The sequence below is a fragment of the Colobus angolensis genome, unplaced genomic scaffold (assembly GCF_000951035.1).
Source record: "Colobus angolensis palliatus isolate OR3802 unplaced genomic scaffold, Cang.pa_1.0 Scaffold279, whole genome shotgun sequence".
NCBI lineage: Eukaryota > Metazoa > Chordata > Mammalia > Primates > Cercopithecidae > Colobus > Colobus angolensis.
The window spans coordinates 3734930-3752891 of NW_012116032.1; the positions used below are offsets into that span (position 1 = coordinate 3734930).

Sequence of the window (17962 nt, forward strand, 5' to 3'; positions counted from 1 at the left end):
CTTTTCTATTCCTGGGGAAAACTGGAGAAATTCGCAACACTCACACTAAAACAGATCAAAATAATCCTCAAAGTATTTTGAATATTTTTCTTATAATTTTCTTTGTATATTGTATTCTCAAATAATTAAAAGCAAACGTATTTGTGAATTTGTAATCTTTTATCATTTTCTAATCTGTCAGGTTGGGGAAATGAAATAAATGACCTTGGACATTTCTGGGAAGAAATATAATACACAAGAGAGAAAAGAGGAAAGAATTATTTACTCAAAGTGTTTTAAGTTTTTAAATCATTTAACTTGTGTTCCACAATTTACAGGGTTTGCACTTATGTCAAAATGTAGCATCAATTCAGTTTGTTTTGAACAATACAGGCAATGCAAAGCATTTACCCAATTGCTTATAGTTGACTTTTAGAGAAGAAAGTGGATGCTTTTATGTTTCTTTAAACACTCTATAAAGTATAATATAATTTTTCCTTTATCTATTAAGATGTAGGTCCAGACTTATATTAAGACCTGAATGGGTCGTTTAAAAATTGAATTGAACTTGTTGAACTAATAAACTTTTAGAGCTCCACTTATTTTTATTCAATTGCTCTCTTGATTCAGTAAAAGTTCAAGTAGTATTTGCCGACTACAAAACCTTTTCATTCAACTGAATTTATCTTTGAATTTACTTTTTAAATTTTCACTGGCGTTTCCTTGGAAGTTCAAAAAATGTGTATGTGTTATATACATTATTTGGAAATTTTAAAAGTGAAAAACATTGAAAACATTATATAATGTACACTTATATATATAAGAACATAATATACTTTAAATTTAATTTATAAATATGTATTTATACACCTTGTTCTTTATAATACACACATATATCTTTGTATATACTTACTCAATATAAGAAACAAACAAAAAGATGTTTATTTAAAAAGGAAGGTCTTTTTTGTTTGTATGTCAAGTCTTTATTACAGTGAATATGAGAGGGTAGTAATATCTACTAATAAACATCTTAGCAAACTTCAAAAATAACTCAGTAAATTTAATAATTTCAAAAATTTTTCATCGTTTTCTTTCTCATTAACTTTGTTCTGCTAATTGTTACTAATGGTAAGTTTTAAATGCTTGCCTCTAAAATAAATAAAAATTTGCATAGAAAATACTAAAACAAGATTCAAAGTACTTCATAATTTCTACTTTTTAAAAAAATTATTCATCATTCATATACAGGCTATAAACAGAAGATATTTAGATCTTTAAAGTACATTTTTATTCTTTTCAAGTTTCACCTTTTTTGTTACTTTTACAGCAAAAATAATTTTGAATGAACACAACCAACTAAATTTACAGTTCTCATAATTTTGACTGAATGCATCGAATTTAATTTATAGTCTTCACTACTAAAACTTACAAATACAAGATTCTATTACCATGCTACCACTTTCTATCTATATCCTTTTTTTGTAATTTTATTTTTTAACATGAGCAACAATCCTGTTGTCCCAACACAAAAGGCTATAACTCTTTTTTTTAAAGAAAAAGCATGAATAAAAGAAACTTCTATGTTCAAAGTTTATGCCTTCAGGGAGCAGGGGAAGCCTCTAATTGGGCTGTGAGTGACTAACATAAAAACTTTTTATTAAGAGCAAAAAAAATCTTCTGCTGGCAATTATTAGGAAAAGAACTTATGTGAAAAAGAAGGTGTATAAAGTCAGTTTTGCTTCATTGGTATCATAATACATGATAAAAAAAACAAAACAAAAAAACCAAAAGTGCCAAATAGCATTACTCGGGTAACAAGCACCCAGTCACAGACTTAAATGTTGTTATTATACATCTGGATCTCTTGTTAGCAAGTTATTAGAAAAAGGGGGAAAAAAATAGGAAGAACAGGTTGGAAGAAAGAATCTTTTTGCCAGTATCACTGTAGTGCATTGTTGTAGCAAGAGAGAAATCAGCATGTTAATGCTTCAAATAAATCCTTTGAAGATGCAAAACTTGAAAGGCCAAGTGAGGGAACAAACAAACTTAACAGTCCAATTCCAGTTTGGCTGACAACTACTTAAAGAAACACGATTTTTAATAAATAGCAGTTGTTGGCCAAAACACTATTGCATCACAAGAAATTTTGTTGTGCGCTAAAATGTTAGCATTCAAGTGAGAGACCCAGGGTGAGGTGGGGGAGGACAGTAAACATTAAATTTATGATTTTTCCTTGGTCTGATCTTTGCTATGAGAATTTTCAGTTAATTTCTCTTTTACATGGTACACAAAGGCAAGGAGAATTCATAAAACTCATTAATTAGGCCCCAACTCCAGTGGGAGTGTCTCATCAGAGTAGGATTTTTAAATACCTTATAGTGGTTGTAAGTTTTGTCTACACTAGGCAGTTTCAGTTTGTCTTTCTTTGTTTCTCTTTTCTTTGGAATTTTCATTTGCCAAATTTTATTAGGGTTTAATGGTGATTTCCTTTTGACTGACGCCTTACAAGTCAAGTCATTTTACATTCTCGAATTTGAAGTCCTAAATGTTCAAAGTGAGAAAGCTACTTGCAGACCAGAATCACAGCATTACAGTGATAAGTTTGATAAAACCCTTTTTGTCATATAGGGTATTTTCTTTCATTTGTTACCAAGTTCTTTGTATCTTAAATATCCCAATATCATTTGTTTTCTGCCTGCTCCAGTCCTTCAGGGAAAGGCATCTCATTTATGAACTATTTAGCTAATGCTCTGATCAGCATGGGAAATCTTAATTTTTTACTAAGCCCTAGTAAATCAGTTTCTGTCCTTTAGCTTCAATGCCTCACTGTAAATTATCATCACTCTGGGGTAATTCACTGGATGCTGTCACTCTTTGTCCTATTTGGTTTAAGCCGTGTGTGTGTGTGTGTGTGCGCACGCACGTGTGTGTGTATGTGTGTGTGTTGGGGAACCATGTTGAGATGGTAAGTTGTGAGCAGTGGTATAAGAATCTGAGATGTTCTAAACCAAGTCAACAATGGCTGAAAGTCTCCTTAAGCTTGTGAATTCTAATGACCAGAGTCATGCTGTATTCCAAGACCTGTAAACCCAGTGCTGTCCTCTGTAACCAGCTAACAGTTAGGTATACAGCATTATATTGCTATCATTGCCTGATTTGTAGGCACACACATAATGCTAGCAATGAAGTCTTTACTCTTTGAGAAGAGAGAACATCTCTCTTTTTTTTTCTTTTTGAGGCTTATATCCTTATTACGTGGACCAGTGCCATGGCATAAAGTAGTTACTGATATTTAAAAAAATAAATTTATGAATGAATGAATGATAGCAACTCAAAGCTAGAAAATAGGGAGAGGAGTACATTAACATTTCTCATACAAATATATTTTACATGAAACTGTTGCACCAGTTCTGTATGCCACAAAGAGAAGCAATAATTCATTTCAAAAGGAAGATGCAAAGATGCATTATAAAGCAATTTTCCCCATGGATAAGAAAACCCAGATTAGTTTTCCTTTTTAGAATCTATGTCATGTAATCTTCCTAATATTATTCATGAACAAAAATATTTTAGTGAAAATATTGTCATATATTTTAAAGAATTTAAAATATTTTATACATTACTGTAATTTGGTTTGCATTTATAGATTCAGAAGAAAACAATTTGTCTGTCTTCCATATTATAATAAATATCATTTTATTTCAGAACTTTAATTGGTGTTTCCCTTTTCTGAATAGGAATTATCATAAATGAAATGATTATGAAGTAAATTAAAATATAGTACTCTGAAAACAGAGATATTTTACAAAAGAAAACCAAATAATTAAATATAATGTAAAATAAATAAATAAAATAAAGCAAAATGAATTCTGATACTCTAAGCCTACTATATAATAAAACAATGATGAATTTGTTTGACAGCTCAGCTGTTTATACCTGTTAGAGGGTGGAAAAGAGCAAAATAATTAACTTAAGAGGAAAGAAAAATGATGTGATGAGCACAGGAGTGTATGAAAGAATATACTTATCACCCTGCTAAAATATTCAATATTTTACCATATTCCCATAGAGGGCAATATTGTATAAAAGATGGCGAACCAAGAATCTGCCAATTCATCTCTGCTGATATGCTTTAAAGAAAACTTCTGTTACCATAAATTTGGAGCTGCACTTCCCCTCAAACTCTGACTAATTTATAAACTGATGCACACAAAAACATAGCACAGAGTCTCATCAAAGGCAAAGAAAATTAATTTGGTATCCTACTTACTGGTAGATTACTTGAGTGAATAGCCCCTAGTTTCACCTTTAATTTGATTTAATCACTGCATCTCAGCTCTCAGATAGCAGATTGCATTCTATTATATAACTTCTATATATAATACACACATGTACATATATATACACAATACTATTTAGTTTATTTGAAATATTAATAAGGTAGTGCCTTCTTCAATGCCTGGAAAATGAAGATAAACTACAGGTAACAAATAAAGTGAGGCAAATTTTGTAAAATGAAAGTCTTATCAATGATTCAAATATAACTCTAAGGATATAACCATAGAATAGGGCTGGGCCATGGAGATGCAGAATTATACTTAGCTGTATCTCTCAAATTTATTTCTATTATGAAATCATCATGCACTCATCTACCTTTCTTATTTAAATATACTCCCTTACCTTCCCCTCTTGTGACTCAAAAATAGATTGCTTCACTGTAAACCCCTTCCTCTCAAAGATACTAAGTATATTAGAACTTGAAGCATTTGCTCCTAAATGACCTTCATAATAACTGCTAATTTGCATTTAGCATATACTGAAAGAAAAGACATTATGTATTCTGTAGTATCATTAAAACATACTATTATCTTAAACATTCGACTACCTACAGATTATCTTAAACATTTAACTACCTACAGTGATATGGGATACATGGAATTATGAAGCATACTATAACGTTCTACCTGTCTGCTATGGCACAGATGCAATTCTACCTTCAGAGAATTCTCCTCAGTTCCCTCGTTATGAGATGTTCTATACAAGATCATTATGATTATATCCTACAAAAGCTATTTTAAGGCTAATGTAAATAAATGAAAATTAATACAACTACAAGCCCGATTTAGTCATAAGAAATATAAATCTAGTCCTTTTATTTAGGACATCCAATTTGTACCTGAATATTAAAGCAAACTAGAATAAACTGTTTAGTTCAAATTAAATTACGTGAATCTTTAAAATAACGTTAATTACTTGTCAAGTACAACTTCTCAAGTCTAAATAATTAATATTCTTCAATCTGCCAAAGTAACTATGGTAATCAAGCAATTCTTGCGTGTGTTTGCAATTAAGCCAGAGGTACATTTAGAACAATCTGGTTTCTTGGAATCCCTATCTCAAATTTCCAGATTACTTTGAAAGGAGTTATTCCTCTAGCATAAAGCACTATTTGACCTGTCCCTTCCATGACCACTGTTAGGATGACAAAGGGAAAAGGGCTATTTGTTGAACCTGATACTCTCAGTTACAGCTGATAGTAGAGGTTTGTTCCAATGTGCTTGCTTTCATAATACATTCAATACTAACATTATGTTATCTTCAACTCATTTTAAAATCTTCAGAGTTTTCAAAAGATGTTCTCATAGATGATTTTGTGTGAGTGCCACAATGATCCTATTATTAGTTAGTGTGGTATTATATCTACATTGTATAGGTTAGAACAATGAGACACAAGTAGCAAATCTGGGATACGCAACAGGACTCACTAACTTTTAGCCCTGTGGTGTTTCCACTATACCAAACAGTCGTCTGAATGAATGTCCCTGGAGAACGCCCCGTTTCGTTATTCTGTAAGCAGAGTGGACTTTCAGGTGTCCATTCAAAACCCTGTGCTTTATAATGCACTTGGTAATATATAAATAAAACATGAGTCATGCTTTTAACCTTTCTATATGGCAAGTTACCAATAATTTGGTAGCATTTAAATTGTACTATCTGCTCCATGAATATGTTTTATACAAATGTTTATCTATACCAATATCTGTTCTAAAGAATAGTAGAGAAGGAAGGATTTAATTAGGCTTTAGAAATACTAGGCAGCACAGGGAATCATAGTCATTGGCATATGCTAAGGGGAGAATTAAAATGAGGGAAAATTGTGAGATTTTGTTTTCTGTTTATTTTTATTTAAATTATACAATTTGTTTTCCTGGTTTGAAGAAAAGAGGTGAATCAGAGAATTTCTCAGACCGGTGGTAAGATATCACAATCTAGATCACTGGTTGTCAAATTTTTGTGACCCACAACACAGAGACACTGAAACAAGAGCTTCAGAAAACAATTCTTACTTCTTATTTTGTGTGCAGTGCATTTGATTTTGCTTTTTGTTCTGTTCCATTCCATTCTATAAACATTTTGAAATGCTGACCTAAATCTACTGATGTAAATACATATAAAGATCTATGAACTGAATTTTGAAAAATGAATCTAGGTTCATTATGTATTTATACAGTACTGAATATAAAAAAGATCAAGTCATTTCCATGGTATAATAATTGGAACTTTTCCCTAATTTTTCACTTAGCTATTTTAATAATCTAAGCAGAACACCATTATTATTTCACAAAGTGATTGTGACTGTCAATAGACAATGCTATTCTTTGGGAATATACAGGCAAAGGGGCAGACCAGGTTATCATACAAACATGGAATTAAATGGAGCTTTGAGGCATACAATAATAGCACTGGTCTCTCTTCATGTAGACAACACCAGAATAACTAATACGTTAATTCCTTTTAGGACTTTGTTTACAATTATAAATTTATAGATAAACACTTAAAAATTCCAAACTTCTAATTAAACAGGAAAAATGAGTTTTCATAAAACTATGCAGTGTAGCACTCAGTATTTTTTCATGATTACTGTGAAAAAAAATCATAGAAATGTTATCACTACCTTAATGCAATCTCGCTGCTGCCTTACAAGTCTGGAAGAATTTCAGGATGCTACTATTAAGCTCTTTAGTTGTGTACTATTTATAGAGTGAGAATTTCTGACCTAATTCAAAAATTTTACAAAGTTCTTTTCTTTTGTGAAATGTGTAGCTATAATTTGAGGAAAATAATCATTGCTTTAAAATACAGAAGAAAGAAGAAAAAAATGTAGCAGAATGCCTGATTGCCTGGTTTGTCTAATTCTTCAGCCCTTTGTCATGTCACTTTGTAGTTCCCCTCAATAAGAAGGTTACCATATTTCTCCACCCCTTTTCTTTTGGTGGTGGTACACGACTCGCTCTGAAGGGGTCATGTACCACCACCAAAGGGGGAAGTGACATTATGCTAATTTCAGGTTTGTTCTCTTGTAATTCCGTCATCACTGTGAGAAGGACATGCCAGGACACACAGACCAACACTGTCTGGCTTAGGTGTTCCGGCCAAGAATAGCTTAGAGCAGAGCCCATAAATGACCTATATGTGCTTGAGCAAGCCTCGTCAATACCAGCAGAAGACAGCCAGATCAGCTGAACTAAACAGACCTGCTGATCCATGAGCTGCAAGGAGAACAGAGACAGAAGCAAATTATATTAATGCAATGAACATAAAAATAAATGGAGCTTTGAGTTATATATGTGAATGTTAACCTTTTTATATCAATAATAGCAAACTATTAATTCATTTTGGTAGTGCAACTGTTTGGATTTATGGGTTTTCAGATAAAAACTTAGAAATGCAAGTCTTAAAAATTTTAAAGACAAAAATGTATATTTAAGACATAAATCTTGGATAACTTGTTACACAGTATTACTTAATTTACATAAAGTTGTTTTCTCTGTAGCTAAAGTTGTAAAACACCTTATTCTACCTAATACATGGCTATATGAATTGAAGCAAGAAAAAATAATGATCGTGTTTCCTTATCAGTAGAAATTGTTATATGATTTTAAAATTTTTCTATCTACAGTACATTTTTTAAAATACTCTTTAAAATGTGAGTAAATTTCAAGATTTTTTTTACCCTGTTTAGGTCTGCCTATTTCTATGGAGCAAACATATTCTATGATTCTTAAACAATTTGCTATTTTATTGTAAGAGTAAATGTGGAGTTCAAAGCAGAAATGTCATTCACAACTCCACAGCAATGTTTGTTTGTTTCTTTTTTACTTCCAGCAAAGATATAAAATAAAAGTCACATCTTTTTAAAGTAAGTGAACTTTTGGTACTAAATGATGTTAAATTTATGAAGGAAGACATTTTTGACTGACATTATTTATTAATGAATTATTGGAGTAACATCAATTTCACTGTAAAGCAGCAACTTTGAGCTAAGTAGATTTAACTATAGTAAAATATATTAGCTAAAGATACTCAACATAAGTTTTTACATTGATGTTATTTAGTCTGCTTGAAATGAGGACAAATTAATATTTCATTGATTCACACTTACAGAATCATTTCACTTTGCCGAGACAAAAATATAAAACAAAAAAAAAACCTCATAATTTGATTTCCAATTTCAAAAATATAGTTATTGGTTTGCTGTTTACATTTTCTATTAAAATTAAGACATATTAATACTTCTGTGTAGGAAATATAAAGATAAATGGCTAGTAGAGCTGACCGTCCATATCTGTGGATTCCTGACCCATGGATTCAACCAACCACAGATCCAAAATACTTTTTAAAAGAGACTGGTCATGTGGTTGTGCTGTGCTGAACATGTACTGACATTTTTCTTGTCATCATTCCTTAAACAGTACAGTGTAACAATTATTTACGTAGTGCTTACATTGTATGAGTTGTTATAAGTAATCTAGATGTAATTTAAAGTATATGGGAGGATGTACATATGTTATATGCAAATACTATGCCATTTTATATCAAGGACTTGAGCATTCTGTGTATTTTGGCATCCACAGGGGGTTTTGGAGCCAATATTCCATGAATACTAAAGGACAACTGTGTACATCAAATCACTTATCTTTTAAGTACTGAGAAATGAGAATAATAATTCCTCAAATAATACTAGCAAGTAGTAATAATGACCACAACAATAATAGTTTCACAACTAATGTTATCAAGTAACAGAAATGCCAAAAATAACAGCAAGTACTATTTTTCAAATCTTTATAGGGGTGAGGCAATGTGCTAAATGGTTTGAGTTTCCTTCATAATAATATATTTAAGACCAAGTTGGGATAGGTCTCGGGTGAACCTTATTAGAACGTGTAGATTATGTGTCTGTATGCATTTACAGTTTACAATTTGTCAAGAGTTAAGAATAAGAGTAAGAGAAATGGAAGGGGAGGAGCAAAATGAGAATAGAGAAGAAATGAAACCACAGCCTTATGTTTATGATTATAGCAAACTTTGAGTTAGCCTGGTATCTTCTAAGCCATTTTATTTTATTGAAATTAATGCCCTTGGCCGGGTGCGGTGGCTCACGCCTGTAATCCCAGCACTTTGGCAGGCCGAGGTGGGCGAATCACGATGTCAGGAGATCGAGACCATCCTGGCTAACAGGGTGAAACCCCGTCTCTACCAAAAATACGAAAAAATAGCCGGGCGTGGTGGCGGGTGCCTGTAGTCACAGCTACTAGGGAGGCTGAGGAAGGAGAATCATTTGAAAACAGAAGGCGGAGCTTGCAGTGAGCTGAGATGGCACCACTGCACTTCAGCCTGGGTGACAGAGCAAGAGTCCATCTTAAAAAAAAAAAAAAATTATTGCTCTTACTCCTCATTAAAAAACCTACCTCATAAGATACAAATGAAGATATTGAAGCACAAAAAGGTTAAGTAACACAATTGAAGCACAAAAGGTTAGTTTGCCCGAGGTAGTTGGCTGGCATATGAACTTGATTGGTCCAGCTTCTAAACCCACAATTTTAACCTCAGACCACACAAATGGGAAGATAAGCAGTACCCAATGTAGGTAAATATCAGTACTGTTTGGTTCTTTCGCTCCCTACTTTTCAAAGCACTATTAAGTCATCTAATCCTTATATTTTAGAATGTCTGAATTATGAAACAGAGATCTGTGTCACAGTGGAAAGTAAAGTAAAACATTAAATTATTACTAAGATACCTTTAGAGGCAATTTGTTCAAAAAGAAGGAAAAGCTCTGCCAGATGATAATCAATAAAATGAACAAATCAATAGCAAATTGAAATAAATGACAGAATCAAATGTTAGGATTTATCTGATCATAAAAGAAACCAGTACATAAAGTTACCTATACAACCTGGTTTGACATGGCCAGTTGTAGCTAATTCCAGTTGTTCAGGCTTGGCCTTTTCCTGAATTTTTTATTTTCTTTGAACTAAATATAGTTGTTAAAAGTTGCATATGCCAGGATGGGGTTGGTGGACTCTCCCTTGCCTTTGCCATATTCTCTTCCTGTATTGTATTAGAAACACATGCAAAGCACAGAGTTCTTTCTTTAACATGTAGTTAACTATGGAAGATTACCAATAATAACACATCTCTTTTTTTCCTTTTGTTAGATTTTTTTCAGTCTGAACTCCCACCTCTCTTTCCAGCTCAGCACTCAGGATAGTTGTTGATGTAAGGAAAGTACTTGAATACTTGTAGTCAAGAACATACCTCGTGCTGAGAGGGGGGCCATGGTGGTGCTGAAGGCTGCCAGATGCATGAAGCCACCAGAACGCATTAGTGGGATCAGTGGAAGGTAAAAGTTCTATTTTTGTGAATGTGAAATATGTGTGGGTAATAAAGAATAAGGAGTTGTACCATAGAGTTTAAACGGAGTTTATAGAAAGAAGTTCAAATATTTTTTCTTCTGTAGTTTGCAGTATAATTCAATGACATAATTAACTGCTATTTATGTAACTATTTGAAAATACTTTTTATGTTGCAATAATACTTCTTAGAAGCAATCCGATTTTTAAAACTCCATGCTTAATTTAAAAAATAAAAAGTATTTTATTTCTCTTTTCAAAACATGTTGATAAAATCACTAAAGGCTATGTGATATTACTTCTTGTGAGGACAAACATTACAAGTCTGCTAAACAAGTTCTAGGAACTACTAAAAATGTTATAGCTAGTTTAACTAGAATGTGCCCTCAATGATTTATCATACAGAGCTCCAGAAGGGCACTTACATATCATTTTGTGAAGTATGAGTTTTCCATTAAATCATATGACTTCTTCTAAATTAACTTTCATTCTTTTCAATTCTAAGGTTTTTTTCTGTATGTATGAAAAATGAGCCGGGCGCGGTGGCTCAAGCCTGTAATCCCAGCACTTTGGGAGGCCGAGACGGGTGGATCACGAGGTCAGGAGATCGAGACCATCCTGGTCTACACGGTGAAACACTGTCTCTACTAAAAAATACAAAAAACTAGCAGGGCGAAATGGCGGGCGCCTGCAGTCCCAGCTACTCGGGAGGCTGAGGCAGGAGAATGGCGTAAACCTGGGAGGCGGAGCTTGCAGTGAGCTGAGATCGCGCCACTGCACTCCAGCCTGGGCCACAGAGCGAGACTCCATCTCAAAAAAAAAAAAAGAAAAATGAAATGAGAAGTTAGTATTGGGCCTTTACAATAAAAGTAGCACAAGAAGATAAAAATAATTTGAAAATAGCACATTCTGAAATTTAAAATATAAATTTTAAATTTCATAAAAATTTAACAATGGTTTGAAAACTTTTTCTCTAGTTCTTGGCGTCAAAGAAAGGCTACTGGAAGTTAATCTGACCTTTAGCATCATTGTACGTGTTATTATAAACTCAACTAAAACTCACTATTAAAGACAAAAGAAATCAAATGAAATGTCCTAAAAGGAATGGTTTTGTAATTAAAAGTGCAAGTTTTGGTAAAGCAGATAATCATAAGAACAACATTTTCACTAAATAAGTTGTCACGTGGAATTGGAATGTATTGAAATTAGGTGTAGTGCATAAATAATTCATGATTGATTTCAAATAATCTAACATTTTTCTAATGCAAGATAAGGTGTGCTTTTAATAATTTTCAAATATTTGTATACATACACAGCTGGAGTTTTGAACTACAATGTTTTTGTAAGGAAGCTGATAGCTAATGCTGAATACATGTATATACATATATATGTGTGTGTGTGTGTATGTGTGTTGAATATATATTTAGCCTAGCAGGATGTGCTTTCTTTGCCATGATCCATCAGATTTTACAGATATTTCATTTTTTGAAGAACTATTTTGTAAATCAACCTAAATGTCCTACAGTGGTATTATTTACTTTTCTTTCTTTACAAGTGTGTATAAATTTAAAGATTGTAAGTAGAATTTTGTTACCTATATATATTGCTTATTTTTGGTCTGTACTTTTAGCATCACTATTACTCAAATAATTTACGTTGTATCCACTAAGTAATTTCTCATCATCCACCTTTCTCCCACCCCCTAACCCTTCTAAGTCACCATTGTCTATCATTTCACATTCTATATTCATGTGTACACATTATGTAGCTCCCAATTATAACTGAGAACATGAGGTATTCTTCTTACCATTTCTAAGTTGTTTTCTTTAATGGTCTCCACTTCCATCCACATTGCTGCAAAAGGCATAATGTCATTCATTTTATGGTTAAGTGGTATTCTACTCTGTAGTTATATCACATTTCTATATCTAATCATCCTTTGAGGAACACAGGTTTATTTCATATCTTTACTATTGTGAAGAGTGTTGCAATAAACGTGAATGCATGTATCTTCTTGATATAGTAATTTATTTTCCTCTGGGTAGATACCAATTAGTGGGATTGCTAAATGACATGGTAGTTCTATTTTTAGTTCTTTGAGAAATTTCCATAATATTTTTCATAGAGGTTGTACTAATTTACATTTCCAACAAGAGTATATAAGCACTCCCTTTTCCCCACATCCTTGCCAAAATCTGTTATTTTCTGTCATATCTTATCATAATAATAGTCATTCTGAGAAGCTTACGCACAGTAAAATAAATAATCAACAGAATAAACAGAGAAACTGCACAATGGGAAAAATATTTACAAACCACGCATCAAACAGGGATTCATATCTAGAATTTACATGAAACCCAAACAACTCAACAACAGCAACAACAAAAACAACAAGCATTGAAAAGTGGGCAAAAGACAGAAATAGAGATTTTTCAAAAGAAGATACACAAATGGTCAAGAAACATGTGGAAAAAAAAGATGAACATCACTAATCACCAGAAAAATGCAAATCAAAATGACAAGACACTATCTTACTCTAATATTTGAGATGGAGTCTCACTCTGTTGCCAGGCTGGAGTGTAGTGATGTGGGCTCTGCTCACTGCAACCTCCGACTCCTTGATTCAAGTGATTCTCCTGCCTCAGCCTTATAAACAGCTGGGATTACAGGCATGCACCATTTACGTCTTTTCTAATGCATTAAAAAAACTTGAAATAATCATTTGACGAATAGAGTGCTAAAAATTTTTCATTTTCAAGGTTTACTAAGTTATCATTGTTAACATCAAAATTTGTGAACAGAAAAAGCTTTGAAATTAAGTTATATAAAGGCAAAGTAAGTACTGAGTAAATCAAATTATATGATTTCAAGATATGTAGACAATTTAGTTGTTTAATTATATAATTGCATTTTGGAATACCTTGAATTGTAGGAAGAAATTCAGGGTATTTTTTATTTCATTGTATGCCTTTATATCCCGTATTGGAATTTTGTAACCCATCATTTTAAATTATATATTCTTTTAGTTTTCAATAAATGTTTATGGATACATAATGGTTGTACATATTTATGGGAAACAGCATATTTTGATACAAGCATACAATGTGTAATAATTAAGCTAGGGTATATTGTTGATGCATAGGAAATGACTCTTTGTGAGTGCTCTTAGTGAAAATTTGGGAGTTTTTTTATATTTAAGGGGGATATTTATTGTTTTCCCAAATATAGATATTTATGCACTCTGGACTTATCTGCCATCACTCTCATAACAGAATTGTTTTTCATTAGAATTAACCTATCTCCATGTTCACATACCATACTTAGTCAATTAAACTTGAGATTAGACCTTATTCCAACCTTGTTGGTATAAGTAATAGAATTGGGAATACTAATATGTCGTGATAAAGTATAATCCCAATCTAGTGATTCAGAAGACTTGAATTCCCAGTTCTGAATCTGCAAACAACTAGACCTTGGATCTTAACAACTTTGAACATGTTTCCTGAGGAAATAAAACATTTAACATGCAGTTTACTGTCCACAATACAGCAATATTACTCTACTACTCCAGGAAACTTCTGCCCAGCAAGATGAAAGTTGCAAATGACTTTACTATCTATTCAGGGACTTCTCAAAGATCCATTTAATGAATAACAAATTTGTCATCTTGTCAACATGTAATTTCAATTAACTTCTTACTCCATGATTCTTTAAAATGTTTGTCTCAAAGCCCTCACTCTGATGTTTCCAACACTCCTAAACTATTCCATCATAATCCCTACCCAATGCCAGTAACGCCCTCTTCAATCCCCACATTGAAAGACTGCAAAAGTCTCATGAATATACAACCTTTGCCCTCTTATTTGAGAGAAGACTATGACTCTATTAAAATTGTGTTCCTTCCAACCAGGTAAGCAAAAAACTGTAAGATAAATCACAGAAAGAACCAGGGAACAAGGACTTCATGTCTAAAACACCAAAAGCAACGGCAGCAAAAGCCAAAATTGACAAATGGGATCTCATTAAACTAAAGAGCTTCTGCACAGCAAAAGAAACTACCATCAGAGTGAACAGGAAACCTACAGAATGGGAGGAAATTTTTGCAATCTACTCGTCTGACAAAGGGCTAATATCCAGAATCTACAAAGAACTCAAACAAATATACAAGAAAAAAACAAACAACCCCATCAAAAAGTGGGCAAAGGATATGAACAGACATTTCTCAAAAGGAGACATTCATACAGCCAACAGACACATGAAAAAATGCTCATCATCACTCGCCATCAGAGAAATGCAAATCAAAACCACAATGAGATACCATCTCACACCAGTTAGAATGGCCATCATTAAAAAATCAGGAAACAACAAGTGTTGGAGAGGATGTGGAGAAATAGGAACACTTTTACACTGTTGGTGGGATTGTAAACTAGTTCAACCATTATGGAAAACAGTATGGCGATTCCTCAAGGATCTAGAACTAGATGTACCATATGACCCAGCCATCCCACTACTGGGTATATACCCAAAGGATTATAAATTACTCTACTACAAAGACACATGCACACGTATGTTTATTGCGGCACTATTCACAATAGCAAAGAGTTGGAATCAACCCAAATGTCCATCTGTGACAGACTGGATTAAGAAAATGTGGCACATATACACCATGGAATACTATGCAACCATAAAAAAGGATGAGTTTGAGTCCTTTGTAGGGACATGGATGCAGCTGGAAACCATCATTCTTAGCAAACTATCACAAGAAGAGAAAACCAAACACCGCATGTTCTCACTCATAGGTGGGAACTGAACAATGAGATCACTTGGACTCGGGAAGGGGAACATCACACACTGGGCTTATCATGGGGAGGGGGAAGGGGGGAGGGATTGCATTGGGGAGTTATACCTGATATAAATGATGAATTGATGGGTGCTGACGAGTTGATGGGTGCAGCACACCAACATTGCACAAGTATACATATGTAACAAACCTGCACGTTATGCACATGTACCCTAGAACTTAAAGTATAATTAAAAAAAAAAAAAAATTAAAAAAGAACCAGGGAACAGAAAAAGAAGGAAGCAACAGGCTAGCAGAGATTGAATCCAGAGGGACTTGGTATGTTGTCAAAAGGTTAGATGGGAGTGTTTTTGGTTCCCCTCATCCCAGTGGCAGACTGCTGTTTCCAAACTATCAGAGAGCTCCTCTGCCCTCACAAGCCCAAGCACTTGGTTGAGCAATGATTTGGGTACTTCTTGAAGGTATTATGCTACACTACCAACTTGCACAGGGCCACTTGCCCTTTCTCCAAACCTGAGCTATAGTAGCAAACTACTATACTGGGTACCTACCAATTGTGAGACTGTGCCCTGCTGTAACTGCAGCCTTTGTGTCTCCACATCACTGAATGCCCCCACAGACGTTCTCCAGCACACATTCAGATTGTGGTAGTCACACAGAGCTGGCTGGACCCAGGGGAGTTGCAAACATTCCAATGGTCTAGCCCTCAGGGACTGCTGGTGCAAAGGGAAGGGAAAGTACAGAACATCAAGGGATAAGAGCATCCCTTGAGACAGAGGAAACACAGCATGCATTTTGCAGTACCTGAGAACTCCTAGCTTGTGGGCTGAGAAGGACTGCACTTCTTCCACTAGAGATGCAGACATTGTGCTTTGCTCCAGGCATCCTACATACTTAGCCACACACATGGAGAGAAAAACTTCTCTTTCTTGCTCACTGCTACAGACACAGCTGTGGGTACTCTGATAGGAGATTGGCATAGGTGTACAAGTGGACGGTCATTCTAGGACTATTAGGGGTGGCAGTGTCCCCATTGGCAGTGTGTACAACAGGCCTGGGTTTGCATGAAATGCAGATCCTCTCCCTCCTCTACACAGAGTGGTAGCATTGCTGCAGTAGACAGCAGGAAAGCCACAAATCTGTGTTTGGGGCTGAAGGAGAATGTTCCACTGAAGTGGACTCCTGCCTGCCCAGGTCATAGAGCTTGGCCAGTCCCCTCACCATCTGCAAAGCCCTCAGTGCATTTCATCATTACCTTCCCCACCACCCCCATCGGGGTTGGTGCATTTTTTCACCATTGAAGGATATAAGGGTGAGACTGGTGGACCAGCTCCACCCAGCTTTGTCTTCTACTCAGGGGCTGAGCTTGGATCTGAGGCCACTGGGCATTCCACAGACCAACCCATTGCCTGAGGCCACAGAGAGCATCCTTTGTTAAATAAAAAGAAGCATACACCCATTGGTCTCTGCCACAACCAACTTTTACCCATAAGCATCTGGCCTAGAGGTTGAACTACATACCTAGTGCAAAACTTGCCGACACGAGTGTACAGCACAGGGGAATAAGATAACTTCCTGGGACCTCCACTATCCTAGCACCATAAGAGGCAGTGAACCTACTCACATGCCTAGTACATCACTACTATAACCAGCATTTGAGAAAGCTACCACAAAAATCTATAACTAAGTAACTCCTACAGAGTTTTTTGGCACTGAAAGGACTCAGAACTAGAACCAAATGACCATTTACAACTTGCATTATATTCACCTCCTCAAGGGGAAAAGAAATTCCATCCAAATGAAAGTAAATTCAAGAAAAAAGAAAAGATATTTTATTCAGATGGGAAGAAACCAGAGAAAGAAACCTGGTAATATGAAAAAACAGTGTTACAACATCTCCAAAGGATCCTCCAGCAAGGATCCTAACCAAAATGAAATCTTTGACAATCCTGATAAAGGATTGAAATCATTGATTTTAAAGACACTCAATGAGCTCCAACAGAAAGGTGAAAAACAACACCAATAAATCATAAGGATAACTTAGGATATGAATGAAAGAGTTTCTGAAGAGATAAATATTAATTTTAAAAATGCATAACTTCTGTTAATAAAATATTCATTGAGGGAGTTACAAAATATGGTTGAAGACTTTCACGTTAGACTAGTCCAAGAAGATGAAAGAATTTCAGACCTTAAAGGCAGGTCATTTTTATTAACCCAGTCAGCCAAAAATAAAGTAAAGGGGATTGTAAAAAATAAAGTTTTTGAGAAATATGGGATTATGTAAAATGTTTAATCCTATAAATTATAAGTATTTCTGAAGGACAATAGTAAAAAATAAAAGTATGTAAAATTTATTTGAGGAAATAATTAAATAAAACTTACCTAGTCTTGTTAGAGATTTAGACCTCTAGATATAGAAAGTCAAAGAACTTCAGGAAGCTACATTGCAAGATGAATTTCACCAACTCATATAGTCATTAGAGTA

The 17962-nt window shown here is 34.2% G+C and overlaps 1 protein-coding gene across 1 annotated transcript in view; it reads right to left on the reverse strand.

The window, feature by feature from the left end:
- NDST4 (N-deacetylase/N-sulfotransferase (heparan glucosaminyl) 4) overlaps positions 1-10693 on the reverse strand; it is a 300692-nt gene extending 289999 nt beyond the window's left edge. Inside the window, exon 1 of the mRNA XM_011948380.1 lies at positions 10579-10693. The gene's annotated coding sequence lies outside the window, so the exon portion shown is untranslated. The remainder of the gene's footprint in view (positions 1-10578) is intronic.
- Positions 10694-17962: the final 7269 nt, after the last annotated feature.